Consider the following 13,378-nt stretch of genomic DNA (forward strand, 5'->3'; position numbering starts at 1 on the left):
CAAGGACCAAGGCCCCTATAAATAGGATTAGCCACCACAGTAGAGGGAGGGGGTCAGAGACGAACTGATCTGGGACAGGATCCACTCCATCCTCACACCCACCAAGCACAAGAACACCTCTCCTCAGGAGGCTGTTCTTCCCCTTGTACTGTTCATCCTCAACCCTAGAGGCAATCCACCACCACCACACCGGAGTAGGGTATTATACCACATCAGTGGCCTGAACCAGTATAAATCTTGTGTCTCTTGTGTTGCGAGTTCGTCAAGCTAGGCTCTGAGGTTGCGGTGAGGGTGAGGGCGTGATTAGGTAGGGGGAGATCTTCGTGCGCACCCCAATCTTCGAACCTCAAGGGTTTTGCCGGAACCCGAAATCCGACAATCTCCATCCAGGCCGAGTGCCGGGCACGCTTCTCCTTGTTGCAGGCATCCCTCATGTCTCTGTAGTAGGGGTCGATGATGGCCTCGGCGAGGTGAACCAGTGAGTCCTTCTCATGCTCCTTGCTCCCCCAGATCTTGTATTGGCCCTGGATGTCGACAAGATTTGGCAGGCGATGCCCGAATTCTCGAGAGCCTTTACATCATTAGTGATGTCCACCGTAGCGAACATGTAGTGGGGCTGTTGACAAACCTGGTGAAACGCTCGCAAGGCCTTGCGGCCAGGCAGTAGTGGTAGACGAGGACGTGGTGGCGCATGCACATCTGGGCGACGGCGACATTCGGACGAGACCCGGCACGAGCGCGGGTGCTCGAGGTCGAACCCGACCACCTTGTACTTCTCCTCGGCAAGCAACAGATCCATGATGTGGATGGAGTGCTCCACCCAGACCGGGTCGTCGGTGTATGCTACCTCTTGAGCATGCGTTGGTTTTCCCTTGAAGAGGAAAGGGTGATGCAGCAAAGTAGCGTAAGTATTTCCCTCAGTTTTTGAGAACCAAGGTATCAATCTAGTAGGAGACTACACACAAATCGCCTAGTACATGCACAAACAATCAAGAATCTTGCAACCAATGCGATAAAGGGGTTGTCAATCACTTCACGGTCACTTGCAAAAGTGAGATCTGATAAAGATAATAAGATAAATATTGTTGGTATTTTTGTTGTATAGATTGGAAAGTAAACATTGCAAAATAAACAGCGACAGAAATTGGCAAGTTGATGGGAAACTAATATGATGTCAAATAGACCCGGGGGCCATAGCTTTCACTAGTGGTTTCTCTCATGATAGCATATATTACGGTGGGTGAACAAATTACTGGCGAGCAATTGATAGAAAAGCGCATTGTTATGAGAATATCTAGGCATGATCATGAACATAGGCATCACGTCCGTGTCAAGTAGACCGAAATGATACTGCATCTACTACTATTACTCCACACATCGACCGCTATCCAGCATGCATCTAGAGTATTAAGTTCATAAGAACAGAGTAACGCATTAGGCAAGATGACATGATGTAGAGGGATAAACTCAAGCAATATGATATAAAGAGCAAAAAACAGCAACTGGCACTGGGCCTCCGATTAATAGGTTAGTCCCAAAAAATAATATAAAAGAGCATATTAAAGCCCATTAAACATCCAAAACAGATAATATAATAACATGGAACGATCAAAAATTATAGATACGTTGGAGACGTATCAGCTTCCCCAAGCTTAATTCCTGCTCGTCCTCGAGTAGGTAAATGATAAAAACAGAATTTTTGATGTGGAATGCTACCTAACATAATTTTCAATGTAATTTTCTTTATTGTGGCATGAATGTTCAGATCCGAAAGATTCAAGACAAAATTTTAATATTGACATAAAAATAATAATACTTCAAGCATACTAACCAAGCAATTATGTCTTCTCAAAATAACATAGCCAAAGAAAGCTCATCCCTACAAAATCATATAGTGTGTCCATGCTTCATTTTCGTCACACAAAATGCTCTCATCATGCACAACCCTGATGCACTACAAAAAAATACACTTCCGTGATGATACGTGTTTGTCACAGTAGGTCGCGTTTTCTGTCATGAATGTACATCCATGACAAATTTATGACAAAATCAAGATAGTCATACCTGTGCTGTCGTAGAAGTGTTCCATGACATTGCCAAAATTATCATCCCGGAAGTGTCCACTTCCATGACGATAAATCGCGCGTCACAGAAGTTCTTTTGTCAAGGGTGACCGACACGTGGCATCCACCGTAACGGAACGCCGTTAAGCTATCGGGTCGGATTTTGGATCCGATAACCCGTTAACAGCCACGACCAATGCCGATTTTCCACGTGTAAAATTCTCATTGGCTGACGGACCGACACGTGGACCGGCCCAAAATTGGCCCACAAGGTTTAAATGGGCCGGCCCAACCGAAGGCCCATAAGATTTAGCGGACCATAATGGGCCGGCCCAGCTAAAGGCCCACAAAATTTAGCGGACCATAATGGGCCGGCCCAGCTAAAGGCCCACACGATTTTGCAGACCATAATGGGCCGGCCCAGCTAAAGGCCCACAAGATTTTGCGGACCACAATGGGCCGGCCCAGCTAAAGGCCCACAAGATTCTACAGACCATAATGGGCCGGCCCAGCTAAAGGCCCAACATTCTCTGTCAAATCGGCCCGTCAACGGCCTGTCCTAAACTTGTCATCAACGCGGCCCATGGTCACTTCTGGCCCGTTAACAGTCCGCTAAGTAATTGGGCCGAATTACGGCCCGGTGTATTTCCGGCCTGTTAGAGGTCCGGCTTCATTTGGGCCCATTTACAGGCCATCAAAACTTTCGGCCCATAAACAACCATGAAGGATTTGGGTCATATTCGGCCATGTCTGACGTTCGGCCTGTTAGAGGCCCACTATAGCTTTGGGCCACTTTCGGCCTGTTGTCATTTTCGGCCTGTTAACGCCGGACGTAAACCATGGGCCATATGTGGCACAATGTCATATCGGGCCCATTAAGGGCCCATATAAAAATGACGATAATCTAGCCCGACCGAAGTTCCGGCCTGTTAAAGGCCCGTGTATTAGGTCGGCGCATTTACGGCCCGTCCGAATTTCGGCCTGTCAAAGATCCGCATCGTAAATGGGCCACTATTTCGGCCTGCTAAGTCCAGTGGGTTATTTGAAACAATCAAGGCCCAATCTCACTTTCGGTCTATTAAAGGCCCATGTTTTTTATGGGCTCGAGATATTTACACATGTAAACGGCCTATTTTTACTAAGGGCCCAAATTATGTTTAGGCCTGTTAAAGGCCCACTATGGGCACAAGCCTACCAGAAAAATATGAAAGCTTATGCTGATTTAGGCCCAGATATTTTTAGTGGGCTACATGCCAATTTCGGCCCGTAATCGTTTTTAGCCCAATTGGAATGGGCCCGACGAATGTTGGCATGTTGGGCTCCTACGAAGCTTTCGTCCGAATACATTACTAAGATAAACCTACACTATACAAAAATAGCGTCGTAATTACTATAGCCTGAGGCAGCATCATAAATGTTGTATCACAACAAAATAAATTCCAACCATACAACAAAAGGCCTGTTGGCATAAAGTTTACAGTCCTTCCAGATAAAAGCACCATCAGATGTATAGAAGCACAGATCATTTGACCTGAGTGCTAATGTTTCAGGCTGTAGAATCTGATGGAGCAGCACGATCTCCACATTTTTTCCGCCATTGCTCTTGAACAACGAAGCGAATGTCTGATAGTCTGGTTTCAAAACCATTCATATCTTGACGACATTTCTCAACCACTATTGTTTTCGAAACAACGTCCATTAGGGATTGGACTTGTGTCTGGAGCACAGATATATCACTCTGTCTAGCAGGAAGATTTTGTTCAGTAGGCGATTTGGACGAGGTTACCTTGACAACCAACCCAGAATTACGCAGGAAGGTGCTTTTTGCACTTTTAGTGGAGAGATACTGACGCACTGCAGCAAGAGGTGACATTGTGCCTGTAGTAGCCTCGTCACCTTCAGGTGGTTGTGGCTGTACAATCATTTGTTCCATAGCTTCCTGAAAGTTTGAACTTGTAGATAGTGTACCAGATAAGTTACTAATGAGACAAAAACAAACAAAGTAGGTTAAACGTTTATACATAACTTATTTTGGTGAACTACTGTAATACATTAGCATGTATTGTAGTGCCAACTACATAATAAAATCACTTTCGAAACATATGTCCATGTAGCATGCCTACTGTATTGTCTATTTCCTCACATTCGTTGACATCTAAGGATAAAGAGACATGGTTTAAAGTAGGATGAACATAGTATGACATCATTCATATCATGGGCAAACAGATATAAAACAAACTGGCTATTTTATCATGGTGTGCGCACGTGAACATAACAACTAGATTACAGATCAAGACCAAAATAATATTCGTCATCTCTTTTAAACCATGTAAGGTGAAATGATACGTTAAGACAACTGTGAATAAAAGTGAACAGAGTAACTGACACTGGCTGCAAACCAATTAGTTAAATGACCACATCACAGTACCAATCAGTTCAAGGCAGGAGGAGTAAGGACTTACAACAACGGCTTGAACTGGTGTGCTCATGCCCTTCATCTTGCTGGTGTGGCAATCCTTGAAGATTTGCACTGCATTCGGTTCAGGTTCTTTTTGGTCCGCACAGGCTTTCCTCTGTATTTGGAACAAGTCAATATAGATACGATAATATGGCACAAAAAGAAGAAGGAAGTAGCAGCTATTTACAAGAGCCTTGCAGTGTGCAATGTAGCTACAAGATCCTGTTGTCTGTTGGAATTTCACTTTAGAACGGTTGGTTTTGTTCTTCAAACAGTTAGCCTAGAAGAAGATACACTTGTAAGGCACATACATAAATACAAGTTCAATATGTGGTCTGATCAAATACATATAGCCTACCTGATACTTTGTATCAGACCAGTGTTTAACGAGGGCTGTCCAGTCTTCATCTGTAATATATTCCACTAGAGATGTTTGGGCGATTTCATTGTTAGCCTTGCCTTCAAAGTGAGATTTTCTAAGGTGGTACCGATACTATCGCAGAGCAGACTAAAACATATGAGTGCATGCTTGTTTAGTGGCATCATCTTTCGGATCCAACTTGAACCTCATCTGTTGAAAAAAGAATGTGAGTCTTATTAGGAGGAAGCTAGAAAGTATGGGACAGAGCAATACAATATTACTAGTTGCGATGAATAACATTACTTATGGATAAATGGTCAAGGAAGTTGTTAAAATGGGCATTATCTTTCTCATTCCTATACTGGATCCACGTTGGGAGGATACGTGCATGACACCTAACGGCAACGGCTGCCTCTGATACTAACTTGGCTGACTCTGTAGCATCACGTGGCCTTTTTAAACCTGCCTCAAAATGGATCTCCATTCTTCCTCCTTTACATTTTGTTAATTTGTCAAGCATTATCCCTGATGTCTGTTTTCGCTTGCACCGTGGTGCTAGTTCAACAACGAATATGGAAAGTGTTAGTGTACATCAAACTATGAGAGTACATATAAAGGAGCATGCAACTGCAACTTGGCTCGGTCAGGTACCATCTTGGTGTTGATGCTCATGAGGTTCATCTGATCTTGCCAAGTCCTGTTGTGTCAGCAGTGCTTCGGAAGTAGTGTTAGGTGTGAAGGCAGCTTGGGAACTGGCCAGTTCCGGAGCAAACGAACAAGTATCTGGTTGAGATGCTGGTATAGTTGAAGCGGATGCTGCAGCTGGTGGAGCAGGTGATACTGTGTTTGTAGATTTAGCCGGTGGACTTGGACCTTCTACCGCACTATAAGTACCAGCAGAATCTCGACGGCAGAACCTTTTCCGTTTCACCCGACGAGTAACAGCACTCCCTACTATATTATTTTCCTTGCTCTTTTTTGACTTTGCCATGTCAAGCTGTACCCACAACACAAAAGAATAAAATCACTCTTCAGAACTCATTGATGCATGATACAGACAAGCAATACTTTGATGTAAGACAACCGTATGAGGATGGAATATGTAAGAAAAATAGGACGGCATGACATATTCACAGCTACGATGTGCAAACTAAGCAGAAGGATTTTCAAGAAAATAGAAGTAATGCAAGCTAGACACCATATGAAAGATGCAACCAATATTACTCTGCCAAGTTAAAAGTGTCTTGTCATAAGTGGCAATTCGAAAAATTAGAAGCAGTACAACGTAGAAATCAATGCAAGATGCAACCACTATCAAACTGCCATGTTAAAAGCGTCCAATCATGAGTGACTGATGCGGGATACACAACAGCAGTACTTTGATGTAAGAACATGGTATGATAGATAGATGCAGTGTATTCTAGACACAGAAAGCCATGTCATATGCACATGTCTAACGTATGAACTCAGCACGTGCAACTTAATCAAAATAGAAGAAATACAGGCTAGACAACATATGCAACATGAAACCAATTATCACACTGTCAACTTAGAGCAAGCACCTGCGATGGTGGAGTATGGGAGATGAACTCATCATGTAGACTTGGGACTTCAACTTCATTAGCAGTAGCAGTGGCAAATCTAGAGAGTCTCTGTTTGCGTCGGTCCGGAGGACCACCAACATCCCCTAACTTACTCTTTTCCTTCCTATTTTCTGATATTGCCCTATGAAGTCAAAACCACAAGAAGATGAATAAAATTAGCTCTGCATAACTGGTTGATGCATGATACAGACGAACACTACTTTGATGTAAGGCAAGCGCAGGATAGGAGGATGGAATATATACAAAAAAAGACAGCGTTTCATATTCACACGTACGATAGGAGGATGGAATATGTATGAAAAAACAGTAAGCGGAAGGCATTTCAACAAAATTAGAAGAAATGAAAGCTAGGCACCATATGAACATGCAACCAATATCACTCTATCAGGTAAAAAGTGTCTCGTCGTAAGTGCCATTTCAAGAAATTAGAAGCAGTACAAGCTAGAAGACAATGCAAGATGCTACCTACATCACAGTCCCAAGTCAAATGTGTCTTATGGGTAAGTGATCGTTGCAGGTATAAGTTGTAAGCTACGCAGATGCAATTCAACATAATCAGAAGCAATACAAACTAGACATCATACGGAAAACACAACCACATATAACAGTTCCAAGTAAGAGCAAGCACCTGTGATTGTGGAGTAGGGGAGATGTGCTCATCATGTACACGTATGTTCTAGAAACAGGAACACGTGTCATATTCACAGGCATTATGTGTAAAGTAAGCAGATGCAATTCAAGTTAGAAGCAATACAAGCTAGACATCATACGCAACATGCAACCACATATAATAGTGTCAAGTTGGAGCAAGCACCTGTGCTGGTGGAGTAGGGGAGATGTGCTCATCATCTACACAGCTACGTTGACTGTCCAGCCTTGTGTTTTGTTGCGAATCTTGTTGGGAGGATGGCGGAGTAGAATCTGTAGAGACCCCCTGTTTGAGTTGCTCCGAAGGACCACCATCATCCACTGCCGGACTAATTTCCTTCAGCTGTAATGATTTTGCATTGTGAAGTCAAACCGATAAGAAAATGGAATAAAATTCGCTCTTCAGAACTCATTCATGCATGATACTGACGAACACTACTTGGATGAAAGGCAAACACATGATGCGAGGATGGAATATGTATGAAAAACAGGATGGTGTGACATATTCACACCTATGATGTGGTAACTAAGCAGAAGGCATTTCAACAAATTAGAAGCACTGCAAGCTAGACACCATATGAAAGATGCAACCAATATCACTCTGCCAAGTTCAAACTGTATGGCGTTTCAACAAATTAGAAGCAGTACATGCTAGAAATCATATGCAAGACACAACCAATATCACAGTGGCGACTTAAAGGTGCCTTATCATAAGTGACTGATGCGGGATATGCAAGAATAGTAGTCTGATGTAGAAACAGGAACACATGTCATATTCACAGGCATTATGTGTAAAGTAAGCAGATGCAATTCAACAAAGTTAGAAGCAATACAAGCTAGACATCATACGCAACATGCAACCACATATAATAGTGCCAAGTTAGAGCAAGCACCTGTGATGGTGGAGTAGGGGAGATGTGCTCATCATCTACACAGCTACGTTGACTGTCTAGCCTTGCGTTGTCTTGCAAATCTTGTTGGGAGGATGGCGGAGTAGAATCTGTAGAGAACCTCCGTTTCAGTTGCTCGGAAGGACCACCATCATCCAATGCCATGCCAATTTCCTTCAGCTTTATTGATTTTGCATTGTGAGGTCATACCGACAAGAAAAAGGAATATCATTCGCTCTTCAGAACTCATTCATGCATGATACTGACGAACACTACTCTGATGAAAGGCAAAGTCATGATACGAGGATGGAATATGTACGAAAAAATGGACGACTTGACATATTCACACCTATGATGTGGTAACTAAGCAGAAGGCACTTCAACAAATTAGAAACACTGCAAGACACCATATGGAAGGTGTAATCAATATCACTCTGCCAAGTTAAAACTGTCTCGTCATAGGTGGCGTTCATCAAACTAGAAGCAATACATGCTAGAAATCATATTCAGGACGCAAACCAATATCACACTGCCAACTTAAAGGTGTCCCATCATAAGTGACTGATGCAGGATACACAAGAAGAGCAGTTTCATGTAAGAACATGGTGTGATAGACAGATATAGTATGTACCAAAAACAGGAAAGCGTGTCATATTCACATGTATCATGTGTAAGCTAAGCAGATGCAGTTTACACTAATTAGGAGCAATAAGAGCTAGACACAATATGCAATATGCAACCAGATATCACACTGCCAAGTTAGAGCAAGCACCTTGGATGGTGGAGTCGGGGAGCGGAGACTTGGACCTTGTAATGCACTATCAGTACAAGGAGAATCGGTACAGATGCTCCGTTTATGTTGCTGCAGAGGACCACCATCATTGCCTTCCTTACTCTTTTCCTTCCTCTTTCTTGATTTTGCCTTGTCAAGTCAAACCCGCAAGAAAAAGGAATAAAATTTGCTCTTCAGAACTCATTGATGCATGATACTAACGAACACTACTTTCATGTAAGGCAGCCGCATGATAGGAGGATGCAATATGTATGAAAAACAGGACGGCGTGACGTATTGACATGTATGATGTATAAAGTGTAAACTAAGCACAAGGTGCTTGAACTTGTTAGAATTGATGCAAGCTAGAAACCATATGAAAGATCAAACCAATATCACTCTGCCAAATTAAAAGGGTGCCCTAACAAATGTATTTGACCAAATTAGAAGCAATACGGCAACAGGCTAGAAATAATATGCAATATGCAACGAATAAAGGTGACTCATCGTAAGTGATTGATGCAGGATACAGAAGAGAGGTAGTTTCATGTAAGAACAAGGTTAACACATAGATGTAGTGTGTACCAAAAATAGGAAGGCATGTCATATTCACAGGTATAGTGTGAAAACTAAGCAGATGCAATTTACCCTAATTAGAAGCATTACAAGCTAGACACCGTATGCAACATGCAACCACATATCACACTGCGAAGTTAGAGCAAGCACCTGTGATGGTGGTGTAGGGGAAGTGCGGTCCTCACGTACAGAGCTACGTTCAATATCTTCATTTAGGCTTGCTGTTTCTTGAGAATCATGTGGAGGGGATGAAATTGCATTCTTTATAAGAGTACTGCGTCTCATATTAACCCACGCGCGCGACTGTCTCATCATAAGCGATAGACGCATGATACACAAGAACAGTAGTTTCATGTAAGAACATGGTGTGATAGGCAGATGTAGTATGTACCAAAAACAGGAAGGCGTGTCATATTCACATGTATAATGTGTAAGCTAAGGAGATGCAATTTAACAAATTAGGAGCATTGATGAGGGATACACAAGAAAAGTAGTTTGATGTAAGAACATGGTTAATAGAAAGACGTAGTATGTACCAAAAACAGGAAGGCATGTCATATTCACAGGTACAATGTGTTAACTAAGCAGATACAATTTAACCTAATTAGAAGCATTACAAGGTAGACACCATATGCAACATGCAACCACATATCACACTGCCAAGTAAGAGCAAGCACCTGCGATGGTGGTGTGGGGGAATTGCAGTGATCAACTAGAGAGCTACGTTGACTATCTTCATTTAGCCTTGTTGTTTCTTGAGAATCATGTGGGGAGGATGACACTGCACTCTTTAAACGAGTAGGGCGTCTCACAGTAACCCACTCGGGTGACTGTCTCATCATAAGTGATTGACGAGGGATACAAAAGAGCATTAGTTTGATGTACGAACATGGTTAATAGACATATGTAGTATGTATCAAAAACAGGAAGGCATGTCATTATCAAAGGTATAATGTGTAAAGTAAGCAGATGCAATTTAACCAAATTGGAAGCAATACAAGCTAGACACCATATGCAACATGCAACCACCTTTCACAGCGCGAAGTTAAAGCAAGCACCTGGGATGGTTGTGTGTGGTAATTGAGATCATCAACTGCAGAGCTACGTTTACTGTCTCCAACTGCTGACACTGCACCCATTAGAGCGCTGAAACGCTTAGTGCTTATCTTCGAATTACACTGGAGCGACTTCTGTCTTTTCTTTTCTGCATTCATCAACACTGCGTCAGAGTCTGAAATACCCATGCATAAAAAAACAATAGTGTGAGTATGGGTGAAGTGTGTGAACAATTAGAACAGTGTAAAGGTAGCAGATAGCAGGTCGGTGAGAAATAAATGACGGGAGACATATGATAGCTCTACAACATGCATGGCACACTAAATTACTACAGGATTCTACGAAAATAACAGTCGACTGAAAGCAAATAGGTCAGTCCATTTTTTCTGCACCGTCCGATGTACAAAGAACAGGCAGATCGCCTTCATCTACCTCCAGCCAGTCACTGTTGACGATCTTCCTCGAAATGCCAGCGACCATCGGCCCAGTATTCCTCCCCTGCCTGCGCCCTCCCCTCGACCTCACCGCACCGCCGTGCTTGGCACCGCCCGCGGCCATCCATTCAAGCCCCGCCGACCTCCAGATCGGGCGCAAGCAGCTCCTGCGCCCCACACCCCTATGATAGACACCGATGCGCCACTTCCCCGGGGAACAGGCGGACTAGGTGCTCCGCGCGCCTAAGCGGGTGCTGCTTCTTTTAATTGCGGTTCGACTGAGCCTGAATTGAAATCCAGGCGGGCTACTGACCTCTAGCAAAGGTGAAATAGTAAAAGGGAGGAAACCTTGTGCATTTAGTATCACGAAGAAGATGCAGTAAGAAGCGCTCAACTAGTTTCTTTTGTGGGATGAATATGGTGTGAGCGGAGACGTAAGATTTGCACGAATAAGGGAAGAGGAGTACCTCTTTCTGCTGGCAGTGCTGTGTCCTCCTTCTATTTTACCGACGATCTTCTTCTTGTTCGCCGGAAACCAGAAGTTGTGGAGGACGGTGCAGCCTTGGGCGAACCCATGGCCAAGTTGTTGAGTGTGGTGCGGTGGTCGTCTATCGGCGGCGGGGAAGCAGATCCGAGGCGGCGAACGACGGCGTAGCGGGAACAGCTCCGGTGCGGTGGACGGTTGCGACAGTGGTGCCGCAGAAGTGAGGCGCAGGACGGCATGGTCAGAGTGGTTCTAGTACGGCACACGTCGGCGTCGGCGTCGTGGAGGCAGCTCTGCCTCAGCTTCAGCTGCTAAGTCCTTGAGGGTGTTGCGGTTGTGTTGGACGACGACGTCGGGGTACCGGCTCCGGCGTGATGGAGGAGGGCGGCGGTGGATTGGCCGCTATGGGGTGGAGGACGGAGGAGGCTGGGGTTTTGCGACTGGTGGAGAGGGCGTTTTCGCGCCCACGGAGTATGAATGGGGAAACGGAGGGAGGCGGGGAACTAAGGGGGAACAATGTTTCGGTTTGAGACGCGCTTGTTTGAAATTTGGGGAAAGTTACAAACTTTGCCCCCATCTAAAATTTCGGACATATTGCGGGTTGGGGGTAGGACAGTCATGTCAAGTTTCCCAAATGTGGGCGGGATAGATTTCGGCCGAGCGCATGGGTAGGCGCCCATGGTGTATGAATGCTTCTCGGAGGCGGTTGAGACTGGCGTCTTGGTGAAGTTACAAACCTACCCCGGTTTAGACCTTTGGACATCGGGCCGATAGGCTACACGGGCCAGAGTCAGGACAGTAATTTCCTACCACCAAAACATTAGTCTCGCGCGGTTTCGGGTGACCATTATCTCGGGTTCAAATAGATGAATGCACTTCCTATGAATTCGAATCTTCGAAACCCCCTTTATGTTGAATTCGACATGTATTCTATTTCGTAGCTAGCAATTTGGAATGTATCCATGCAAGTGATAAATGTATAAAGTCCTTCACACTAACAACATGGAGTGCACTAATTAATGTTTATATATGAATTGCAAAAGCATCCATTGCCTGTATTTCAAACCGCTCTCACTCTATGGATCGATAATACGAAATAAACACATGCACATGCTAGAATTCAATAGAGTTTGGGTGTCTGATAGACCAATTTTCATCCATACGCAATTTGCAAAATTCATGATCTCATCCAAAAATAATAATGCCATTTATATTTTAATTTAATGCGTAGAACCGCCTTTTACACGTAGATGCACTATGCCTCGCCCCGTTCTCACAAATGCATTATATATCTCTCTATCTAACGCATAAGTGCACACACTTTATATGCATCGGCATTTCTCTTTCACACATGCTCACAATCTCTCTCAGGGTGTCGGGGTGTCTCATGCACATGCTCTCTCTGTTTCTCTCTCTCTCTTTCTGACTACTATGTACCACTCTTTTCACTAATCTCAGTTGGAAAACACTATTTCTCTCACATGCATATACACACATGCACGGTCTCTACTAGCCCTCTATACGCACATATATGTGCCTACGTGTCTCCCGCACGCACATTATCTTTAGGCCGCTCTCGCACACATTGCCCCCCCGACACACCTCTCTCTTAGTAGTTGGCAGATATGATTTCATCATATCATTCGGTAGGATACCCCTGGCTGTTAGGCTGGATGGTAATACGAGGCAAAGTTTTACCCTAGTTCGGATCGGACCCTTGCAGTTGAAGAAAGAGCCTACTCCTGGTACTGTATATTAGTGATAGGGGTGTGTACAAAGTACACGTGAATACCAGGCATTGTGCGTGTGTGTATACTATCGATGAACTAGCCCCCAAGCTTGTATAACATACTAAGGGCCTAGGGTTACAAATCATATATAGTCGGCTTATCACCAGTGGGGATAGAGTCCTCCGCGACTCTGGTAGCTTCGTGTTGTACGCCGAGTCCTCCACATGGGTCTTCGTCTAACACGTCTCGGTCCAACCTATATGTGGCGCAGGATGGAACCGACCCATGAGTCTTCATGTTGA

Source organism: Aegilops tauschii, chromosome 7 (genome assembly GCF_002575655.3).
Source record: "Aegilops tauschii subsp. strangulata cultivar AL8/78 chromosome 7, Aet v6.0, whole genome shotgun sequence".
Lineage (NCBI taxonomy): Eukaryota > Viridiplantae > Streptophyta > Magnoliopsida > Poales > Poaceae > Aegilops > Aegilops tauschii.